This window comes from Temnothorax nylanderi, unplaced genomic scaffold (assembly GCF_030848795.1).
Source record: "Temnothorax nylanderi isolate EJ_2023f unplaced genomic scaffold, tnyl_v1.0 TNYL_tig0441_pilon, whole genome shotgun sequence".
NCBI classification, from domain to species: Eukaryota; Metazoa; Arthropoda; class Insecta; order Hymenoptera; family Formicidae; genus Temnothorax; species Temnothorax nylanderi.
The window spans coordinates 112,703-138,721 of record NW_027249503.1 but is presented as its reverse complement, the minus strand read 5'-3'; the positions used below and the strand labels follow the sequence as shown (position 1 = coordinate 138,721).

Sequence of the window (26,019 nt, the reverse complement as noted above, 5' to 3'; positions counted from 1 at the left end):
ACGGTGTTTATGAGGGATGCCGACGAGAATGTCCTCAGTGTTCGCGGCCCTTTTCCGCAGCGGGATCTCGCCCGCCGTGCAGGGTTCGCGCGGTTCGGTGTGCACGGAGGTCGCGTTGTCGACTGGCTTGCGGGTTTCGGCAAGGTTCTTCGGCGGCGAAGAGACCGGCCGTCGGACGACGGACCGGCCGGCGGATGTGCGCTCGTGGGTGCGCACGGAGTGTCGCTCGCACTCCTCTTCCTCGGGAGTGAGCTTCACGTAGGCGGAGTGAGCTTGGAGTGAGCTGCGGTGACCAAGGAGAGAGGTCGCACTGCAGCCCCCTGACAGAATCCATCCCATGGTGGTTTTCTGCGCGATCGGCGTTTGCGGTTTTCCTCGGCGGAGACCCTCCTCCAGGATGGCCGAGCACACCTCAGCGCCCAGAAGCAGCTCGACTGGGTCGTTGGCGGCGAAGAGCGGATCGGCTAGAGGAAGCCCCCGCAGATGAGGCCACGTGGTGCTGCATTTGATCGCGGAGCCTTGGTAAAGCGAGGGGCGCGGAAGCACGAACGCGACAGCGGTGAGGGTGGCTCCGGTAGTCTGTGACGTGAGGTTTAACGACACTTTGCCCCGAGTGGACCCCGATTGTGAGCCGCCGATGCCGAATATAGACACTCGGGTGCGCGATCGCGGGAGGCGCAGCCGTTGCACCAGGGACTCCGACACGATCGACACTTCGGAGCCTTGGTCGAGGAGAGCCCGCACTTCGTGTGGATCACCTTTACGGTCGGCGACGATCACACGCGCGGTCGCGAGGAGGATCGCTTTGCGATCGTCGGTCTTTCCGACGGCGGAAAGCGCGCTGACTTCAGCGGCGGGTTTCGGCTCGGAAACGTACGCGTCGTGGAGCATCGTGTGGTGACGCGAGTTGCACGTCATGCAGTTCCTGGTGGACTGACACTTTGCCACCGGATGGTTGCCGAGAGAGTTGAAGCATAGCTTGTTTGTCTCGGCCACTGTCTTTCTCTCACTGGCCTGCTTGGCCTTGAAGTCGGGGCACCCCATGAGCGAGTGCTCCCCGTTGCAGAGCGGACACTGCGAAGGCTCCGTGCGCTTCGCGATGTGCGTTTTTGCGGACCGTGATGGCTCACTCGCGGTGTTGACAATGTTCTTCGGGTACGCGGCGTTTAAAGTGAGAATTCGTTTTGTGATGAAGTTCATCAGCGTGTCGTGATTCGGCGGTTCGACAGAGCCTCCTGAGGAGGATTCCCACTCCAGACGCGTCCGCGGGTCAAATAATTCCACGACGAGGTGGTTAAAGAGGTCCATGCCGTGCGAGTCGATGGGTCTTCCGATGCTCTCTTGGGCGTTGACGGCGGATGTGACGGCGTTGTGGACGCGGCTGAGTTCATCGGCGGTAGCGGTTTTCATCTTCGCCACGGCGGTAAACGTGGCGAAGTTGGAGCATATCAGCTCCTTCTTATTTTCGTAATGTGTACTCAAGATCGCCCAAGTGCGGTCGTAGTTATTTCCGGTCACGGTCAATGAATGTATTAATTTTTTAGCGGGCCCTTGCAGACAAGATCGGAGGTAGTGGAACCGCTCTATATTTGAGATCGACGAATTCTCGCCGATGACCGACAGGAAGAGATCCCGAAACGGCGGCCATTCCTCGTACGTTCCCGAAAAACGCGGTAATTGAATGCGCGGCAGCGAAGTCTTGGAAGCGTGTTCGCTACTTTGCTCCGACCCGGCTGGCACTCTGGGCGACGCGGCTTTCAAAGTGTTTGCGCAGGTGGTGAGTAAGCTGTGCTGATGCACGTACGCATTCTCGACGATGTCGAAAAAATCAGTTTTGTAGTACTCACTCTCGGTGTAGAGATCTCTGTAGCATGCCCGAATGAGATCGTGGTTTGACTCAAACTTGGCCCACAGGTCGTCGAGAATGCGGATGCGAGTTCTTACAGCGTCGAGGGTAATGTTGTCTGCACCCTGCTTCCGTAGGTTGGTCATTGCGTGGGCGATGCGCCTGTGGATGTCGTGCTGACCGTTCATCAAGGCGCTCTGATCCATGCTCATGGCTGCAGTCGTCCGTTGAGGAAGCACTCCCGAATTAGCGGTTGCCGGTCGAATCCGGCTCGAAGGACCAGAAATGTTCGAGAGCACGCGGTAGCGCGGTGTAGCGCGAGGTAACGGGACGACCACAAGAGAATAAGGTAGCAAGTACAAAAATAACGTTTAATAATGTTTAATATGTACAAGAATTTACAAGTCTGTTTTAGGCAAGTGCCGTGAACGGTGGCGCGCACTGAAGCTAGCACGGCAAAGCGGCAAGATGTAGCGAGTGCTAAAGCGAATTGCGGATGCGAAAGCAAATGCGGATTGCAAAGCGAAAAGCGGTATAAAGTGGTGTGCGGTCGTATTAGATACTAGGCGGGTGATCTGCGAGCGAAATCGGTTCCGCGGCGCAGCGGCGGTCTTTTACCACCTCCGCGGTGATGCTCCCTCCAGGCAGATCACCGATGATTTCGGGCGGGTGATTGGCCCTCGGCGGCCTACGTCATCGCGTTGACGTCACCGTTTTCACGTGACGACTAGAAGTGCTCGTTGCTTGTTTTCGGCAGCGGTGTTTATGGTATGAACTTTCTCCCTTGTTGGCGCGGTAGCGTGACTTTGTTATTGCCGAGCGAATGTCAGCGAATATTCCAGAATGCGACTGACAAGGGAACGGTCGGGGGTGTCCGAGACCGATTTGGATGCGCTTTGGATATGTTGTTGAGCATCAAAAAATATTAGACTCGTATTTTTTTTGCGGCTTATCTCGACGTTTATTGGTCGAAAAAACCCGATTTAGAACCTACCCGATTTGGATGCGCTTTGAATATGTTGTTGAGCATCAAAAAACATTAGACACGTGTTTTTTCTTTGCGGCGTATCTCGACGTTTAGGGGTTGAAACAAACCCTCGAAAATAACGGATTTTATAGTTTTTAGCGAATATCTTCGAAAATATAAGGCGTATGAAAAAAAGTTTGGTACAAAAGGTTTATGGCTTTTTGTGCTCTTTACAATGGCGTAATCAGATTTTTCAAATTTGTCACATTTTTTAATTTAACCCCACTCCCACCTATTATTTTTGCCAAATATAACAATTTTTCCAACGCAAATTTAAGAGCGTCAAATTCCAAATACATCCATGTGTATTTTTATTATGATACCATTATTAGATTTTTGGCAAGACGAGATGATATGTGGTATAGGCGTCGCCCTGTAGGTAGGAGTTGCGTTATTTCTGTTCAGTTGCGCCGTACGCTTAAAAATTTCCATTTCAACTCCGGGATGACCGAAAGCGCTGATGCAAAGGCCAGCGCAAGGCACTGACAGCGAGAGGTTAACGCTATTTTGAGAGTCCTAGACTAGCAACGGAATGTCGATTTCGACAAATTGTAAGATCGGGCGGGCATTCGCAAATCATAATCTGAACGAACACGTGCGTCACATTAACCGCTACAATAATATACTATCCCGGTTACGGCACAACAAAATTAACAACCAAATTCACGCATTTGAATATCATTTGCTTGTGTCATAATTCCGAAAAGCAAGCATTTCTGATCATAAGTCTAAAGTGTAAAAAACTGTGTTGTACGCTGTCGTTTTGTGAACATGTAAGTGCATTTTTATTGTTAACTTTTATTGGTTTCTTACTCTTGTTACTTTTTTCTTTGATATTTAATATAACTTTTTATTCAGCTCTTACTCAATCTTTGCCAGTCTTGCCAGTGACTATATAATCTTTTTTGTTCATAAAATGTCACGTTGTAAGCACCTACTATAGTATATTATGCACCAAGGAGAGAAAGCAGCGTTTTTCAGACGAGTGTGAAGTTTGCCACCCGATCCAAAGGCGAGAGCGGCAAATCATTAAACTTATGGTGGAACTTCGGCCAAGAGAAGATCTGTTCTTTTCAAGCGTCGGTCGTGAGAATTCTTAAATTCCTAACGCGTTGCCAAAATCGGGTAAGAACATACGGTACACTAAACTTGTACCGATCAGCTTTGGCGTTAATCGCTGAGGGAATAATAGGACAACACTTAATTAGAAGAAATTTTCGGGGTGTAGCTAATTTACGGCCTTCCCGAGAAAAAATAATTTTGACTAATCATATATAATTGTATATGATTATGTATAGAATCATAAATGAATATATATGGGTATATTTATGATCATGTATATTTACATCTTGCTCCTTGTATGATTATATATGGATCCATATACGATTAGATCTGACCATTCCTATGCTGATATGACTAATATATTCTAATTCGTATGAGTAGGTACAGATTCATATATGATTAGACCTGATCAAGCCTGACTCATACCAGACTGTATATGAATTCATATATGACTATATTTAAATCTATGTATGATTCTATCTAATCATGACTGGCTAATATGAACTCGCACCTGACTATATGTAAATTTATATATAACTGGATATATATCCATATATAATTGTGCGTATTTAGATCTGACCATTTCTATGCTGATATGACTAATATATTCTAATTCGTATGAGTAGGTACAGATTCATATATGATTAGACCTAATCAAGCCTGACTCATACCTGACTGTATATATATATGAATTCATGTATGACTATATAATATATATATCTTCAGGGTATCATGTACATATATCACATATATACATATACATACACACACACACACACACACACACACACACACACACATACACACACGCGGCGCTCATATTTATATTTATATTTATATTCAATAAACAACGAAGTTATATTACGAAAAAATAAAAACACTTTTACTATATATAAAATTGGTCCAATTAGCTATACGATAAGCCTATTATAGTTAGAACTTGATCCGTTCCATGCCGTACAGTTTTTCAAATTGTTTTACAAATAATTTAAGTAAAATATCTGATTGTTTAAGATCAAACTGTGTAATTTGATTTTGAAGTAAATTAAACAATGCTATAACTAACATCATCCAGTGCTGAAAATATTCATTAGGCAAATGATCAATAAGAGCTATAAGAGAATAAAATAACAAAAAATTGTAATTTTCGGATGCATTATAAAATTAATAATATGTTAAAGGTCTTGGTAATCGACAAAATGATTGCAGTGGTCGTATACTTGTGATAAAATTATCAATATCTTTACTCTTTTTTTTAAATATTCCAAGGACCTTTTTTATCAAACCACAATTTAATAAGTTGTTTTACTATCCCAAGAAGAACCGAGTGCATGAACCCAGGTAAAACACATGATGTTCCAATATCAATAAGCGGCACACAAAACAATCTACTACTACGGAAAAAACTACGGAAAAATATAATTTTTAATCCAATTATTTGTTACATTTTTGTAGAATTAAATTATATTGTTAGAAAACTATACAGTATCTATGTCTGACACCTTCCGTACATCTGCTAACAATAAGTGTAACATATGTAGTACAATACGAAACGTCTTTATTAATTAACGTTGTAGCACAGTACGTAAGGTGACTGACTCAAGATCCAGGGGTTCCAGGTTCAAATCCAGCGGTGGTCAGCAAATTTTTCAAGTACAATATAAATTTAATTAATTAAGCTTGCACATAATAAAGATTTTCGGCAATAAAATAATGTTTAACGAGAAAAATAAATTTTATATTTTTATATTTTAATGGTCAAATATGAATAGATATGACCGTTGATATGATTTTGTATGAGCATGCATGGTCAGACCTGGCCAATTTTCGGATCTGATCATATAAACAATAATGTATGATCATATATAATTAGTCAAAATTATTTTTTCTCGGGTTAGGCTCCGAAATATGAGGAAATTTGGATTCCTGACCAAGTATTAGGTTATTTGAAGATGCTCTGGCCACGAGACACTATCGCTTGAATTATTAACTAAGAAACTAGTCATGTTGTTGGCTTTAGTTATGGTACAAAGAGTACAAACACTTACAAAGATAAGAATCAGCAATATAAAAAAAAAGAAGTAGATACAGAAATAAGAATAAAAATATTAGATCAAATAAAGATATCAGGTCCAAGAAGAACCCAACCGAGGTTACAGTTACCGTTCTTCAAAGATCACCCGCTTTTATGTATGACAACCGGGCTACGTCACTATAGAACGCTCGGCAGGTATTAGAGGTCAGAACGAAGATAGGTTGTTGCTGACATATAAAAAGCCACATCGTGTTGCGACAACGCAGTCAGTTAGTAGATGGCTTAAAAACGTAATGGCCAAAAGTGGAATAAATGTAGATAAATTTGGCTTACATAGTATAAGACATGCCGCTACATCGGCAGCGTTTCGAAGAAAGGTAGACATTGAAACAATTCGAAAAACGGCAGGCTGGACACCGAAATCGAGCGTGTTTGCACGATCTTACAAGCAGCCAGTAATGGAAAATACGAGTGTGGCTAGATCTATGGTTAATTCAGAGCCTTTTACTAATAGCCTAAGTTCTAAGAGTTGTACTCAAATACAAATTGCATCTAACTTTAAACAACTACCTATTGATCTAGAGGACAAGACGATGCAGCATAATTGTACGATCAAACGAACTGACCTAAGTGATGTTCGATCGTGATTATGCTAGTCGTCTTGTCCGAATAGATCAAACCCACCCTTTTATTCCCAACTCTGTTGATCTATTTGATATGCAATTTGTTGGCTTTCAAATGTAATGAGGTCATGAGGAAACGGACCTGCCCTCTATAGATGGGGGCACAAAATTTGAGCGGGAATTTAAAATACTGTGATGGATCGAGCAACTGGCGTTACTACCTATTGATCTATTCGGACAAGACGACTAGCATAATCACGATCGAACATCACTTAGGTAAGTTCGTTTGATCGTACAATCTTCTATATTCCGATTGTGGCGTATGGTAAATAATTATTAAAATGGTGAGTTTACCATACGCTACAATATATTAGTTGCTGTTTATATACTCTGTAATAATAAATACATCCGTTTGTATACGAAAGGTTCGTCGCTTTAATAAGACGTGATGTTTTCATAATGTCTCATTTTGTAATACTGTTACGAAAACACATTAATGTAGCAAAAAAATCTATTCATTAAAGCCTTGTGTCCACAGAGCTAGAATCACTCCGAGATATATCTCGGACGGAGAAAGAATTGACCAATCGCATTGGTCAATTGACCGAATTGTTCAAATGTGATTGGTCAATTCTTTCTCCGTTCGAAATCTCGGAGTGATTTCTAGCATCGTGGACACAATAATCTTAATAAACAGAATTTTTGTTGTATGGATAACTTAGGGCCCGGGTACATAGAAAATCTTAAGCAGTAAAGGCCGTCGCACACAAAATTGCATAGGCTGCATAAACATAGCATAAGACCGCTGGACCAATGAGCATCTTATGTAAATTAATATGGTGACATTATGCTGGATGCTCATTGGGGTTTAGCGGTCTTATGCTACGCTTATGTTCTCTACTTATAAGCGACTTTTGGCGATTGTTTGGTACATGTACCAAGGTTGATATTGGTAGGGGCGGAGCTTATTCTGGTACATGTACCACTACCATGTACCATTGCTAACGCAAAAATGGACGCTAACGCGATTTTCAAACAGTTCAAAGATATTGGTTGCGTTCAGCAGAGTAAACGGCTCAGTGAGCGCTTATTAATTATTTCTCTTGATTGTTATGTTCTTTTGGATCTATCAAAGGTCTAAAAAAATATTTCAATAATTACTAAGTGCTCATTGAGCTGCTTTTTCTGCTGAACATAACCAATTTGTTATGGCTTCTGCACACATGACGCGGTAGCTAATTAACGTGTCGGTTTTCCTTAGAGCTGTAAATAAAAACATGAGTCTTAAAACGTGTTTATTAATATTAATAAATGAAATATATGATGACGAAGATGAAGGAGTATCTGTAATGGAAATGTATAGACACTTCTTTTGTGTAAGCAATGCAAGAAAGAAACAACGTATATTATTATTTATAAAAAATAGACAACATCATACTCGTCCTGGACTTTATTCTGAAATGTGGGTAGATTTATATACGGAAAACGACTTTTTTTTATGACATTCAGGTTAAAACGTGAGACGTTTCAACAGTTATTACAATTAGTAATGCAACAAAATGAAATACAAAAGGTAATAATCTAGACAGCACAAAAGTCCAAAAGATGTTCTAAATTTTTTAAAAATTCTTTTGTGCTGTCTGCGAATTTAAATTTTCTATAATAATTATATTCCTTAAAAAATTAGTGAATCCCAGTAAACACCAATTAAAAATATATTGATGGAATGTTACTGCTAGTTGGTGTTTACTGAAATGTGACAGATAGCTATTCTGATAACACCTTTAATGAATGCTTGATGTCATAACATTTATATAGCAAGTATCCAAACAGCACAGATCTTAAAGAATCCAGAAGACGTCCTAACATCCTAAGGATGTTCCTGGAAATTTGCACTGTCTAGATATTAATTGCTCCAATTATATTTTAAACGGATTGTATAATTAGAAATATTGTATTAATAACGCACAATTTGTTTTAAATGCAGTATTTAGTCACACCTTGAAAATTTAATAATTACTATATTTCTCTTCTATATTAATTTAAATTTTGTAATAAAAATTAAACATTTTTAATATAATTTGGATATAATTCTAGGTATATACTGGAGGATATGAATTTATGCAACCCCAAAAAGTGCAACAAATAGCTTTATACTATTTGGCACATCAAATATCTATGGCCCAAATTGGGGGTAAATTTGATGTAGCAACATCAACTGTTTTTAATTGCATTACTACATGGATAAACTGTGTCTTAAAATTGGTACCTATTTTAATACAGTGGCCTACAATAAATAAAAGAATCAGCATAGAAAACAAATTCAGAAATATTGCAGGTTTTCCAGGTACGTATGACTAAGACTACAGTCCACTTGACGCTACAAATGCTTTGAAACGTTCTTTACGTTCTCCAATAACAGTGACGTCATTCCACCGAGCGACGCGCGTCCAAATTCGATCTTCGTCTTCGATGACGTGGCGTGCGATAAGCAAGACGCTGTGAAAGAGTATTTCTCAATGGGCAGGCACTCGAGCGTCGACTGCTTTTATCTCTGTCAGACGTACGCGAGAATACCTAAACATCTGATACGCGACAACGCGAATCTGCTGATCCTGTTCAAGCAGAATGGTACCAATTTGAAACACGTGTACAACGATCACGTAAATACCGACATGCCGTACGATGAATTTTGCGCGTTGTGTCACGATTGTTGGCAACAAAAGTACGAATTCGCGGTGATAGACAAGGACAGCGCGCTTTCGAACGGTCGATACAGAAAAAGATTTAACGTGTTCGCGATACCGTAAAAGCGATCAGTCGTTGCCGATACCTCGTCGGAGGTGAAACGTTAGCGTTATAGAGATCGACATTCTGCTTTTTTTCCGCGATGGCCGCGATCGACGGGAGCAAGAATATTTGCGAACGTGAGAAGATCGTGAAAGAGATTGCGAAAACGAGTGATTCGATTCGCAAGAAACTTCGCGCTTTGAAGACCGGTAAGATCGAGAAGGACATTGAGTTAGACACGCACTTTAAGCCTCTCATCGGACCGCTGCAAAAGATCGTCGACAACTCGATCGCGGTGAAGGAGGAGCCGGAAAGCGTTGCTGACGCGGGGATGGAAACGTTATCCGTTCAGCAGCGCGAGGAGGAGGAGGAGGATGCTACACCGAAGAGAAAGAGGAAACGATTATGCTCTTCATCGGATCGCTTCGGATCGACGCCGCTTAAATTTCTTAAATCGAAACGATCGAAAGTTGCTCCACTGAATGTACCTGCACTGATAACCTCTACACCGTCCGCGACGACGCAAACCGTACCACCTACAATGTCAGAATTACTCGCGAGCGATGATGTTTCTGAAAGCACGGACGATTCTCTCACGACGTTCGTTCGAAAGCAGTTGCAAACAGCGGAGGGTCGAGAAACGTTTGAAGAAACGTTGCGAGATCACTTGGGTCCACTGAGCCAAAAGTACATTGGGCCTGTTTTGAGCGGCGATCAAGAGAGCGGTATAGACACTGTGTACGGCGTTTATTTCGGCAACGATGGAATGATGCTCGGCAACAAACGTTTTGAGGTGGACAACGCGGATAACGTAATTATTGACGGCGTACGATACATTGCACACCTGGTCTTTACGAGTTGATCTTCAAGAAAATGCCCGATGACGACATCTACACGGAGGACGACATGCAAAAGTACAAGAGCATCCTGTTGACGACAAGCGCGCATAAACACAATCACAATGCACATGCTCAATTACTGAGCAATAAGGGATACAAGTATAAACAGGTAATCGCACCGTTAATATCTGTCGAATCCAGGAAGAAAAAATCTGGAAAGGGATTATTCATGCCTCGCGCGATGACGCTAACCGACAATAAGATCGACTACGTGCACTGGGACGACCCCAACGAGCTGGTGGATCGTCTCCGATTGCTCGACGTTTCGCGCCACGCTGGCAACAATGCCCACGACAACGAGATCATGTCGATCATCGAGGAACTTCGCGAAGCCGGACTTATTATAAATTAAACGGTGCAACAGCGATCCGTTCAGTCAGCGTCGAAATGCCGATTAACAAAGGATTATTCGAGCACAGCGAAGACGCGACAAACTCCATTTTGTACCATCATTGGAGCGGATTAATGAGAAATTTCGTGCGCGAAAAAGCTCTGTGTCGCACCGCTACGGACTTTGACGCAAGATCGCGCAAGATTCGTCGCGTAGCGCAATCTGAGACTGACGGTGACGCGGTTAACAAACTATACGTGGATCAGTGTGCGTTAAAAGTTTGAGAGATCAACGAGTCAGACGAGAAGCTTACCGCGTTCGAGAAAGACGTGCGAGCGTTACAGACTGCGGTAAACGAGTTCCCAGTGAGAAATAAACTTCGAATCGATATCAATTCGATATCGAAACCATTTGTCGAAATTATATCAATTTAAAGATCGATTTCGATTCAATCGTGTCCACGATTTCGAATATTTTTCGAGGCTAAAAAAATCACTCGTTCACCCTTAATCCTAATATTTATTAATATAATTCAAAAGAAATAGTGTAGAAATTTATGTTTTAGCCATAACATTTATTATAAAAGCTATACATAACATTATTACAGTGGTATTTGGTAGATAATCTCAAATCGAATCTACATCGAATCGATATCCATTCGATATAGATTCAATTTGAGGTTATATAAATCTTTGGTACATACAGATTGCGGTCGACTGATGCTACCAATGCTTTGAAGTAGTTTTCTTCTCCTTTCTTTCAAGAAAGGTAGAGGGAAAAGAAAAACGCTTCAAAAGCATTTCAACTTACAAAATAAAATGCAATATTTTTGGTCATGCCCCTCAATCTGTTTTATATTGTAATAATTACTTTATAGAGATAAAGTAGAAGAGTCTAAAGCTAAATAAACATTTTTGTTTTAATTTACGTGAAGAATCTCAAGCTATAATAAGCGTAAAATAAAATTATAGAACATTAGGTTTTTCTTTTTGTATTATATACGCATTAATTAATATAATACAAGTATTTGATTGGCTTTCTCAATTATCTCTTACAAGTATTTCATGGTAACATGTTTTACTGCTCTCCATATACAGGGTGTTCCTGAATGTTTGGTACTTTTCTCATATTTAGATAGAGCGAGCCAAACTGAGTCGAAAAGTCATGTACTATTTTGCAATTTTCGCAATAGTTGATGAGTTATTAATGATTAAAAATCGCCGTATTGGCCCGGCCCACCGCCAAATCCAAGCGCGCGGCGAGATGCGGCCGCCCCGCGGTCGGCGCGCGGGCAGTTGTTTTCTACAAGCGGCGATGATTACGCACGAGCGGCGCGTAACGCCGGGCCCCCGTCCTGAGCGATGATAGTTTCTCGCCTTTTTTAAATAGAAATAAAATTTTCTAACAACATAGAAAAATTTTTTGTGCGTACGTATGTACATACGTGTGTACATGCATACACAGGAAAATATCAATTGTACTGCTTAAAAAAGCGATTACTCAATTTACTTTTTTTCTTTTAGTAAGTAACGGTTGTCTTTAAGAAAGAATATTTTCTTGATAATAGTCTTAAAATGTACAAATTTTAGAAAGAGTCTTTATCATGTACTCGAAAGAAGAATTTATACTCCTTCAAAGAACATAATAAAATTTTATCAAAGAAAAGTCAAAATAATAAATAAAGTAATATGAGGACCCTCGAGATTAAAATAGGAGAAGTCAAGGCTATGAGGGTCAGAGGCAGATCACAGTGCGTAATATCAGAAATAACTGATTTATTCGTCGTTTTGATACATTACATCGATCCGTACGTTTCGGCTCAGTTTTGAGCCATCTTCAGCGGCAGTTACAGAAATTAAGTTACACGTTCTCCGTACCGTATGGTGAGTTTACCGATTTAAAGTATCAGAAACATAGACCAATTGATCCATATCTGTAAATTTGTTCAATTAATGTTGAGATATTAAAAAGATTCCTTAGGAAACTCACCATTCGGTCTGAATAACGTGGAATACAGAGCCATGTACATAATGAATACTCTCTGCGAGAAGACTTGACGATCTTATCGACACGACACATGCACAGCAATGATATGGAAGGTCTTGCAAGAAGAGGCATGTCGTAGGTCAACACACCGGCGAGGATTATAACAAAGCACGATTTGACACCGTCTCAAAATGACACGGATTTTTTACATCATGCATATGTCACGGTTTTGAGCAAATTGTAATCCATGCTCATGAACTTTGGTCGTTGGCAAATCGGGGTTTTACTATTGGTATACATGCAATATTGTGACGGTGTCAAATCGTGCTTTGTTATAATCCTCGCCGGTGTGTTGACCTACGACATGCCTCTTCTTGCAAGACCTTTTATATCATTGTGTGTCGTGTCGACAAGATCGTCAAGTCTTCTCGCAGAGAGTATTCATTATGTACATGGCTCTGTATTCCACGTTTTTCAAACCGAATGGTGAGTTTCCTAAGGTATCTTTTTAATATCTCAACATTAATTGAACGAATTTACAGATATGGATCAATTGGTCTATGTTTCTGATACTTTGAATCAGTAAACTCACCATACGGTACGGAGAACGTGTAACTTAACTTCTGTAACTACCGCTGAAGATGGCTCAAAGCTGAGCCAAAACGTACGGATCGATGTAATGTATCAAAACGACGAATAAATCAGTTATTTCTGATATTACGCACTGTGATCTGCGTCTGACCCTCATAGCCTTGACTTCTCCTATCAAAATAATTAGCAAATCAAATTTTTGTTTTAATTTTATATTCTTAACTGAAGAACTGAATAATTAGAATTTAGAATATTATTTATTTTAAGTAATATTATCAAGAAAACATTTTTTGTAAAGATCATCGTTACTTAAAAGAAGAGAAAACTGAGTAATTGGTTTTCTTAGCACTAGAATGATATTTTTTTGCGTGTGCGTATACGGCACGCCATTTTACTATTTAATACCATCATAAAAATTCTACCAAATTAAATTGATACTCAAAGAAAAGAAATTATTATTATGTCTAGACATACTTATAATTCATCGAATTATTATTAAGCTATAATTGAAAATGCAGAATTACAATTATGTCTAGACAAAATATTAATTCTGAATTTATTTTACGTTATGACATAAAAAATTTTCGGGAATTAAAATTATGTACATAATTGTAATTCCCGAATTTTACTTATGTACGCAATTTTAATACTTGAATTTCTATTATGTAAACAATTGTAATTCTGGAATTCCTTTTTTTCTTTTGGTAAGTAACGGGGTTCTTTAAGAAAGAATATTTTCTTGATAATAATCTTAAAATGTATTCATCACAAATAGAAAAAGTCTTTATCATGTACTGGAAAAAAGAATTTATACTCCTTCAAAGAACATTATAAAATTTTATCAAAGAAAAGTCAAAATAATAAGCAAATCGAATTTTTGTTTTAATTTTATATTCTTAATTGAAAAGTTAAACAATTAGAATTCAGAATATTATTTGTTTTAAGTAAAGAGAGTGATGAGTGTATTTTAAGATTATTATCAAAAAAATATTCTTTGTGAACCGTTAAAAGAAGGGAAATGGAATAATTGGTTTTCTTAGCACTAGAATGATATTTTTTGCGTGTGAATTGTGCATAAATAGCAATCGCGATATAAGATCGCGAGCCAAAAAATATTTTTTTTTCTGTGGCAAGAAAATGATAGAGCGCTATCATTTCCACACCACCTTGCGGTAGATAGCATGGCGCATTTTTTTTAAGTGGTATTCCCAGTAGGTCTAATCCACTTTGCATTAAAATATGAGAATATTTTAATGCAAGAACTGTTCGAAGTGCCTTCCTCCTTCTCGTATACAGAGTCCGGCCCTTCGAGTAATATTGCGCGTCGCGCGGTGCGCCATTTCCGGCGTGATGGTACCGAAAACTGCGAGAATTTCTTCTCGTACCTCAGCTTCTGTACCACCTCGCCTGTGCTCGACTAAATCTTTGATGTAACCCCAAACGAAATAGTCGAGCAAGTTAAGATCCGGCGTTGCCGGCCAAATGATTGGGCCACCTCGACCCATCCATCTGTCCGGATATCGCGCGTCTAAAACATTTCGCGCCTGTCGCGAAAAATGCGCAGGAGCCCCGTCGTGCTGGAAAATGAGCTCTTCCCGTTCACGAAGGGGAACGTCTTCGAGAAGACCGGGCAACTCATTTTCCAGAAACCGCGCGTAAATTTCCCCGGTTAAGCGTGGCGGGAGAATGTAGGGACCGATCTGAAAATCATAGAAAGAGTGTGATTTGAAAAAACTGTGAGGGAGACAAAGACGGACTTTCTTAACTCATAAACTTACTACTTACAATTCGGTTCGCTTTTATTCCTGCCCAAACATTTATCGACCAGCGATATTGAAACGCGCCTTGGCGAATGGCGTGCGGATTTTCACCTCTCCATAATACAAAATTATGGGAGTTAAACACGCCATTTGGTGTGAATGTCGCTTCGTCCGTCCACAGGATGCGGTCGGAAAAAAGGGCGTTCCGCCGACACTGCGCGAGGAACCCTGTGTATTTCGCCGATAATTATTATTTGTTAAAAGCAGCGTAAACATTAAAGAAAGATGATAAAAGTACCTTCACAATAATAGACGCGCTGCTCTGCATCTCTTGCAATAAGTTGCTGCACCCGTTGATAATGAAACGGGTGCAATCCGTCCTGACTTAGAACCCGATGTACGACGCTTTGGGAGAGACCAAGCACACCAGCGACACGGCGTATGGTAGGTCGTCTCTCGGGGTTCTCGGGGTTGTCCTCGAAATCCTCGAATGTTTGGAGGATTCTCTCTTCGTCGATTATGCGACGTTGCAACGGTGCACCAGCATGTCGCCAATTTGGCAAAAGAGATCCTGTCTCTCTGGCGCGTCGGACACATCCCAAAATCACGTTGTATCCGGGATGTCGTTCACGCCCGGGGAATCGTTCCGCGTAAAGTTGAACGGCGGCACGGACGTTTTCTCCAGCCATTCCATACGTAATAAGCATGTCGGTATACTCTCGAGCAGTATACATTTTCTTACAATTTATCAAAATATTCTCGAGAACGCACGCACGTCGAACGCTGGGCACGTATTGTCGTGGAGCGACAAACAACGTTAAAACAAAAGAATATTGTTAACTGCAAACGTTTGTTGTTTTGTCTTGACATAATATTTTGTCTAGACATAATTGTAATTCTGCATTTTCAATTATAGCTTAATAATAATTCGATGAATTATAAGTATGTCTAGACATAATAATAATTTCTTTTCTTTGAGTATCAATTTAATTTGGTAGAATTTTTATGATGGTATTAAATAGTAAAATGGCGTGCCGTATACGCACACGCAAAAAAATATCATTCTAGTGCTAAGAAAACCAATTACTCAGTTTTCTCTTCTTTTAAGTAACGATGATCTTTACAAAAAATGTTTTCTTGATAATATTACTTAAAATAAATAATATTCTAAATTCTAATTATTCAGTTCTTCAGTTAAGAATATAAAATTAAAACAAAAATTTGATTTGCTAATTATTTTGATAGGAGAAGTCAAGGCTATGAGGGTCAGACGCAGATCACAGTGCGTAATATCAGAAATAACTGATTTATTCGTCGTTTTGATACATTACATCGATCCGTACGTTTTGGCTCAGCTTTGAGCCATCTTCAGCGGTAGTTACAGAAGTTAAGTTACACGTTCTCCGTACCGTATGGTGAGTTTACTGATTCAAAGTATCAGAAACATAGACCAATTGATCCATATCTGTAAATTCGTTCAATTAATGTTGAGATATTAAAAAGATACCTTAGGAAACTCACCATTCGGTTTGAAAAACGTGGAATACAGAGCCATGTACATAATGAATACTCTCTGCGAGAAGACTTGACGATCTTATCGACACGACACATGCACAGCAATGATATGAAAGGTCTTGCAAGAAGAGGCATGTCGTAGGTCAACACACCGGCGAGGATTATAACAAAGCACGATTTGACACCGTCACAATATTGCATGTATACCAATAGTAAAACCCCGATTTGCCAACGACCAAAGTTCATGAGCATGGATTACAATTTGCTCAAAACCGTGACATATGCATGATGTAAAAAATCCGTGTCATTTTGAGACGGTGTCAAATCGTGCTTTGTTATAATCCTCGCCGGTGTGTTGACCTACGACATGCCTCTTCTTGCAAGACCTTCCATATCATTGCTGTGCATGTGTCGTGTCGATAAGATCGTCAAGTCTTCTCGCAGAGAGTATTCATTATGTACATGGCTCTGTATTCCACGTTATTCAGACCGAATGGTGAGTTTCCTAAGGAATCTTTTTAATATCTCAACATTAATTGAACAAATTTACAGATATGGATCAATTGGTCTATGTTTCTGATACTTTAAATCGGTAAACTCACCATACGGTACGGAGAACGTGTAACTTAATTTCTGTAACTGCCGCTGAAGATGGCTCAAAACTGAGCCGAAACGTACGGATCGATGTAATGTATCAAAACGACGAATAAATCAGTTATTTCTGATATTACGCACTGTGATCTGCCTCTGACCCTCATAGCCTTGACTTCTCCTATTTTAATCTCGAGGGTCCTCATATTACTTTATTTATTATTTTGACTTTTCTTTGATAAAATTTTATTATGTTCTTTGAAGGAGTATAAATTCTTCTTTCGAGTACATGATAAAGACTCTTTCTAAAATTTGTACATTTTAAGACTATTATCAAGAAAATATTCTTTCTTAAAGACAACCGTTACTTACTAAAAGAAAAAAAGTAAATTGAGTAATCGCTTTTTTAAGCAGTACAATTGATATTTTCCTGTGTATGCATGTACACACGTATGTACATACGTACGCACAAAAAATTTTTCTATGTTGTTAGAAAATTTTATTTCTATTTAAAAAAGGCGAGAAACTATCATCGCTCAGGACGGGGGCCCGGCGTTACGCGCCGCTCGTGCGTAATCATCGCCGCTTGTAGAAAACAACTGCCCGCGCGCCGACCGCGGGGCGGCCGCATCTCGCCGCGCGCTTGGATTTGGCGGTGGGCCGGGCCAATACGGCGATTTTTAATCATTAATAACTCATCAACTATTGCGAAAATTGCAAAATAGTACATGACTTTTCGACTCAGTTTGGCTCGCTCTATCTAAATATGAGAAAAGTACCAAACATTCAGGAACACCCTGTATATGGAGAGCAGTAAAACATGTTACCATGAAATACTTGTAAGAGATAATTGAGAAAGCCAATCAAATACTTGTATTATATTAATTAATGCGTATATAATACAAAAAGAAAAACCTAATGTTCTATAATTTTATTTTACGCTTATTATAGCTTGAGATTCTTCACGTAAATTAAAACAAAAATGTTTATTTAGCTTTAGACTCTTCTACTTTATCTCTATAAAGTAATTATTACAATATAAAACAGATTGAGGGGCATGACCAAAAATATTGCATTTTATTTTGTAAGTTGAAATGCTTTTGAAGCGTTTTTCTTTTCCCTCTACCTTTCTTGAAAGAAAGGAGAAGAAAACTACTTCAAAGCATTGGTAGCATCAGTCGACCGCAATCTGTATGTACCAAAGATTTATATAACCTCAAATTGAATCTATATCGAATGGATATCGATTCGATGTAGATTCGATTTGAGATTATCTACCAAATACCACTGTAATAATGTTATGTATAGCTTTTATAATAAATGTTATGGCTAAAACATAAATTTCTACACTATTTCTTTTGAATTATATTAATAAATATTAGGATTAAGGGTGAACGAGTGATTTTTTTAGCCTCGAAAAATATTCGAAATCGTGGACACGATTGAATCGAAATCGATCTTTAAATTGATATAATTTCGACAAATGGTTTCGATATCGAATTGATATCGATTCGAAGTTTATTTCTCACTGGGAACTCGTTTACCGCAGTCTGTAACGCTCGCACGTCTTTCTCGAACGCGGTAAGCTTCTCGTCTGACTCGTTGATCTCTCAAACTTTTAACGCACACTGATCCACGTATAGTTTGTTAACCGCGTCACCGTCAGTCTCAGATTGCGCTACGCGACGAATCTTGCGCGATCTTGCGTCAAAGTCCGTAGCGGTGCGACACAGAGCTTTTTCGCGCACGAAATTTCTCATTAATCCGCTCCAATGATGGTACAAAATGGAGTTTGTCGCGTCTTCGCTGTGCTCGAATAATCCTTTGTTAATCGGCATTTCGACGCTGACTGAACGGATCGCTGTTGCACCGTTTAATTTATAATAAGTCCGGCTTCGCGAAGTTCCTCGATGATCGACATGATCTCGTTGTCGTGGGCATTGTTGCCAGCGTGGCGCGAAACGTCGAGCAATCGGAGACGATCCACCAGCTCGTTGGGGTCGTCCCAGTGCACGTAGTCGATCTTATTGTCGGTTAGCGTCATCGCGCGAGGCATGAATAATCCCTTTCCAGATTTTTTCTTCCTGGATTCGACAGATATTAACGGTGCGATTACCTGTTTATACTTGTATCCCTTATTGCTCAGTAATTGAGCATGTGCATTGTGATTGTGTTTATGCGCGCTTGTCGTCAACAGGATGCTCTTGTACTTTTGCATGTCGTCCTCCGTGTAGATGTCGTCATCGGGCATTTTCTTGAAGATCAACTCGTAAAGACCAGGTGTGCAATGTATCGTACGCCGTCAATAATTACGTTATCCGCGTTGTCCACCTCAAAACGTTTGTTGCCGAGCATCATTCCATCGTTGCCGAAATAAACGCCGTACACAGTGTCTATACCGCTCTCTTGATCGCCGCTCAAAACAGGCCCAATGTACTTTTGGCTCAGTGGACCCAAGTGATCTCGCAACGTTTCTTCAAACGTTTCTCGACCCTCCGCTGTTTGCAACTGCTTTCGAACGAACGTCGTGAGAGAATCGTCCGTGCTTTCAGAAACATCATCGCTCGCGAGTAATTCTGACATTGTAGGTGGTACGGTTTGCGTCGTCGCGGACGGTGTAGAGGTTATCAGTGCAGGTACATTCAGTGGAGCAACTTTCGATCGTTTCGATTTAAGAAATTTAAGCGGCGTCGATCCGAAGCGATCCGATGAAGAGCATAATCGTTTCCTCTTTCTCTTCGGTGTAGCATCCTCCTCCTCCTCCTCGCGCTGCTGAACGGATAACGTTTCCATCCCCGCGTCAGCAACGCTTTCCGGCTCCTCCTTCACCGCGATCGAGTTGTCGACGATCTTTTGCAGCGGTCCGATGAGAGGCTTAAAGTGCGTGTCTAACTCAATGTCCTTCTCGATCTTACCGGTCTTCAAAGCGCGAAGTTTCTTGCGAATCGAATCACTCGTTTTCGCAATCTCTTTCACGATCTTCTCACGTTCGCAAATATTCTTGCTCCCGTCGATCGCGGCCATCGCGGAAAAAAAGCAGAATGTCGATCTCTATAACGCTAACGTTTCACCTCCGACGAGGTATCGGCAACGACTGATCGCTTTTACGGTATCGCGAACACGTTAAATCTTTTTCTGTATCGACCGTTCGAAAGCGCGCTGTCCTTGTCTATCACCGCGAATTCGTACTTTTGTTGCCAACAATCGTGACACAACGCGCAAAATTCATCGTACGGCATGTCGGTATTTACGTGATCGTTGTACACGTGTTTCAAATTGGTACCATTCTGCTTGAACAGGATCAGCAGATTCGCGTTGTCGCGTATCAGATGTTTAGGTATTCTCGCGTACGTCTGACAGAGATAAAAGCAGTCGACGCTCGAGTGCCTGCCCATTGAGAAATACTCTTTCACAGCGTCTTGCTTATCGCACGCCACGTCATCGAAGACGAAGATCGAATTTGGACGCGCGTCGCTCGGTGGAATGACGTCACTGTTATTGGAGAACGTAAAGAACGTTTCAAAGCATTTGTAGCGTCAAGTGGACTGTAGTCTTAGTCATACGTACCTGGAAAACCTGCAATATTTCTGAATTTGTTTTCTATGCTGATTCTTTTATTTATTGTAGGCCACTGTATTAAAATAGGTACCAATTTTAAGACACAGTTTATCCATGTAGTAATGCAATTAAAAACAGTTGATGTTGCTACATCAAATTTACCCCCAATTTGGGCCATAGATATTTGATGTGCCAAATAGTATAAAGCTATTTGTTGCACTTTTTGGGGTTGCATAAATTCATATCCTCCAGTATATACCTAGAATTATATCCAAATTATATTAAAAATGTTTAATTTTTATTACAAAATTTAAATTAATATAGAAGAGAAATATAGTAATTATTAAATTTTCAAGGTGTGACTAAATACTGCATTTAAAACAAATTGTGCGTTATTAATACAATATTTCTAATTATACAATCCGTTTAAAATATAATTGGAGCAATTAATATCTAGACAGTGCAAATTTCCAGGAACATCCTTAGGATGTTAGGACGTCTTCTGGATTCTTTAAGATCTGTGCTGTTTGGATACTTGCTATATAAATGTTATGACATCAAGCATTCATTAAAGGTGTTATCAGAATAGCTATCTGTCACATTTCAGTAAACACCAACTAGCAGTAACATTCCATCAATATATTTTTAATTGGTGTTTACTGGGATTCACTAATTTTTTAAGGAATATAATTATTATAGAAAATTTAAATTCGCAGACAGCACAAAAGAATTTTTAAAAAATTTAGAACATCTTTTGGACTTTTGTGCTGTCTAGATTATTACCTTTTGTATTTCATTTTGTTGCATTACTAATTGTAATAACTGTTGAAACGTCTCACGTTTTAACCTGAATGTCATAAAAAAAAGTCGTTTTCCGTATATAAATCTACCCACATTTCAGAATAAAGTCCAGGACGAGTATGATGTTGTCTATTTTTTATAAATAATAATATACGTTGTTTCTTTCTTGCATTGCTTACACAAAAGAAGTGTCTATACATTTCCATTACAGATACTCCTTCATCTTCGTCATCATATATTTCATTTATTAATATTAATAAACACGTTTTAAGACTCATGTTTTTATTTACAGCTCTAAGGAAAACCGACACGTTAATTAGCTACCGCGTCATGTGTGCAGAAGCCATAACAAATTGGTTATGTTCAGCAGAAAAAGCAGCTCAATGAGCACTTAGTAATTATTGAAATATTTTTTTAGACCTTTGATAGATCCAAAAGAACATAACAATCAAGAGAAATAATTAATAAGCGCTCACTGAGCCGTTTACTCTGCTGAACGCAACCAATATCTTTGAACTGTTTGAAAATCGCGTTAGCGTCCATTTTTGCGTTAGCAATGGTACATGGTAGTGGTACATGTACCAGAATAAGCTCCGCCCCTACCAATATCAACCTTGGTACATGTACCAAACAATCGCCAAAAGTCGCTTATAAGTAGAGAACATAAGCGTAGCATAAGACCGCTAAACCCCAATGAGCATCCAGCATAATGTCACCATATTAATTTACATAAGATGCTCATTGGTCCAGCGGTCTTATGCTATGTTTATGCAGCCTATGCAATTTTGTGTGCGACGGCCTTTACTGCTTAAGATTTTCTATGTACCCGGGCCCTAAGTTATCCATACAACAAAAATTCTGTTTATTAAGATTATTGTGTCCACGATGCTAGAAATCACTCCGAGATTTCGAACGGAGAAAGAATTGACCAATCACATTTGAACAATTCGGTCAATTGACCAATGCGATTGGTCAATTCTTTCTCCGTCCGAGATATATCTCGGAGTGATTCTAGCTCTGTGGACACAAGGCTTTAATGAATAGATTTTTTTGCTACATTAATGTGTTTTCGTAACAGTATTACAAAATGAGACATTATGAAAACATCACGTCTTATTAAAGCGACGAACCTTTCGTATACAAACGGATGTATTTATTATTACAGAGTATATAAACAGCAACTAATATATTGTAGCGTATGGTAAACTCACCATTTTAATAATTATTTACCATACGCCACAATCGGAATATAGAAGATTGTACGATCAAACGAACTTACCTAAGTGATGTTCGATCGTGATTATGCTAGTCGTCTTGTCCGAATAGATCAATAGGTAGTAACGCCAGTTGCTCGATCCATCACAGTATTTTAAATTCCCGCTCAAATTTTGTGCCCCCATCTATAGAGGGCAGGTCCGTTTCCTCATGACCTCATTACATTTGAAAGCCAACAAATTGCATATCAAATAGATCAACAGAGTTGGGAATAAAAGGGTGGGTTTGATCTATTCGGACAAGACGACTAGCATAATCACGATCGAACATCACTTAGGTCAGTTCGTTTGATCGTACAATTATGCTGCATCGTCTTGTCCTCTAGATCAATAGGTAGTTGTTTAAAGTTAGATGCAATTTGTATTTGAGTACAACTCTTAGAACTTAGGCTATTAGTAAAAGGCTCTGAATTAACCATAGATCTAGCCACACTCGTATTTTCCATTACTGGCTGCTTGTAAGATCGTGCAAACACGCTCGATTTCGGTGTCCAGCCTGCCGTTTTTCGAATTGTTTCAATGTCTACCTTTCTTCGAAACGCTGCCGATGTAGCGGCATGTCTTATACTATGTAAGCCAAATTTATCTACATTTATTCCACTTTTGGCCATTACGTTTTTAAGCCATCTACTAACTGACTGCGTTGTCGCAACACGATGTGGCTTTTTATATGTCAGCAACAACCTATCTTCGTTCTGACCTCTAATACCTGCCGAGCGTTCTATAGTGACGTAGCCCGGTTGTCATACATAAAAGCGGGTGATCTTTGAAGAACGGTAACTGTAACCTCGGTTGGGTTCTTCTTGGACCTGATATCTTTATTTGATCTAATATTTTTATTCTTATTTCTGTATCTACTTCTTTTTTTTTATATTGCTGATTCTTATCTTTGTAAGTGTTTGTACTCTTTGTACCATAACTAAAGCCAACAACATGACTAGTTTCTTAGTTAATAATTCAAGCGATAGTGTCTCGTGGCCAGAGCATCTTCAAATAACCTAATACTTGGTCAGGAATCCAAATTTCCTCGTATTTCGGAGCCTAACCCGAGAAAAAATAATTTTGACTAATTATATATGATCATACATTATTGTTTATATGATCAGATCCGAAAATTGGCCAGGTCTGACCATGCATGCTCATACAAAATCATATCAACGGTCATATCTATTCATATTTGACCATTAAAATATAAAAATATAAAATTTATTTTTCTCGTTAAACATTATTTTATTGCCGAAAATCTTTATTATGTGCAAGCTTAATTAATTAAATTTATATTGTACTTGAAAAATTTGCTGACCACCGCTGGATTTGAACCTGGAACCCCTGGATCTTGAGTCAGTCACCTTACGTACTGTGCTACAACGTTAATTAATAAAGACGTTTCGTATTGTACTACATATGTTACACTTATTGTTAGCAGATGTACGGAAGGTGTCAGACATAGATACTGTATAGTTTTCTAACAATATAATTTAATTCTACAAAAATGTAACAAATAATTGGATTAAAAATTATATTTTTCCGTAGTTTTTTCCGTAGTAGTAGATTGTTTTGTGTGCCGCTTATTGATATTGGAACATCATGTGTTTTACCTGGGTTCATGCACTCGGTTCTTCTTGGGATAGTAAAACAACTTATTAAATTGTGGTTTGATAAAAAAGGTCCTTGGAATATTTAAAAAAAAGAGTAAAGATATTGATAATTTTATCACAAGTATACGACCACTGCAATCATTTTGTCGATTACCAAGACCTTTAACATATTATTAATTTTATAATGCATCCGAAAATTACAATTTTTTGTTATTTTATTCTCTTATAGCTCTTATTGATCATTTGCCTAATGAATATTTTCAGCACTGGATGATGTTAGTTATAGCATTGTTTAATTTACTTCAAAATCAAATTACACAGTTTGATCTTAAACAATCAGATATTTTACTTAAATTATTTGTAAAACAATTTGAAAAACTGTACGGCATGGAACGGATCAAGTTCTAACTATAATAGGCTTATCGTATAGCTAATTGGACCAATTTTATATATAGTAAAAGTGTTTTTATTTTTTCGTAATATAACTTCGTTGTTTATTGAATATAAATATAAATATAAATATGAGCGCCGCGTGTGTGTATGTGTGTGTGTGTGTGTGTGTGTGTGTGTGTGTGTATGTATATGTATATATGTGATATATGTACATGATACCCTGAAGATATATATATTATATAGTCATACATGAATTCATATATATATACAGTCAGGTATGAGTCAGGCTTGATTAGGTCTAATCATATATGAATCTGTACCTACTCATACGAATTAGAATATATTAGTCATATCAGCATAGAAATGGTCAGATCTAAATACGCACAATTATATATGGATATATATCCAGTTATATATAAATTTACATATAGTCAGGTGCGAGTTCATATTAGCCAGTCATGATTAGATAGAATCATACATAGATTTAAATATAGTCATATATGAATTCATATACAGTCTGGTATGAGTCAGGCTTGATCAGGTCTAATCATATATGAATCTGTACCTACTCATACGAATTAGAATATATTAGTCATATCAGCATAGGAATGGTCAGATCTAATCGTATATGGATCCATATATAATCATACAAGGAGCAAGATGTAAATATACATGATCATAAATATACCCATATATATTCATTTATGATTCTATACATAATCATATACAATTATATATGATTAGTCAAAATTATTTTTTCTCGGGAAGGCCGTAAATTAGCTACACCCCGAAAATTTCTTCTAATTAGGTGTTGTCCTATTATTCCCTCAGCGATTAACGCCAAAGCTGATCGGTACAAGTTTAGTGTACCGTATGTTCTTACCCGATTTTGGCAACGCGTTAGGAATTTAAGAATTCTCACGACCGACGCTTGAAAAGAACAGATCTTCTCTTGGCCGAAGTTCCACCATAAGTTTAATGGTTTCTGATATTGTTTAATTGATCCATCCGATAAAGATGCTATCATTACTGGGATGGAATGTTGAGAAACGCCTTTTAAGACAAACGCTTGCCCGATAATCTCCCTGCCACCAGGGAAAGCGACGCTCGTAACGGATGATGTTGCCTGCAATTATTGAATTAATAAAACCTTTTTCGGGATGAACCTAATCAGTTATGTAATAAGTAATTTATATATATATATATATATATATATATAGGGGATATCACGCCTGTGTAGGTCAAAGAGGGTACAATCAGAACCCCTTCAGCCCTTTCAGAAATTATTTTTCTAATTGTTTGTAAGATAAACACGAACAGAGGAAAAGCGTAAAATATA

General features: G+C 39.0%; 2 pseudogenes; one reads left to right on the top strand and one right to left on the bottom strand.

The window, feature by feature from the left end:
• Window positions 1–9,483: 9,483 nt before the first annotated feature.
• Window positions 9,484–10,634, top strand: LOC139782810 (uncharacterized; annotated as a pseudogene).
• Window positions 10,635–18,929: 8,295 nt separating this feature from the next.
• LOC139782809 (uncharacterized) lies at window positions 18,930–20,080 on the bottom strand (annotated as a pseudogene).
• Window positions 20,081–26,019: the final 5,939 nt, after the last annotated feature.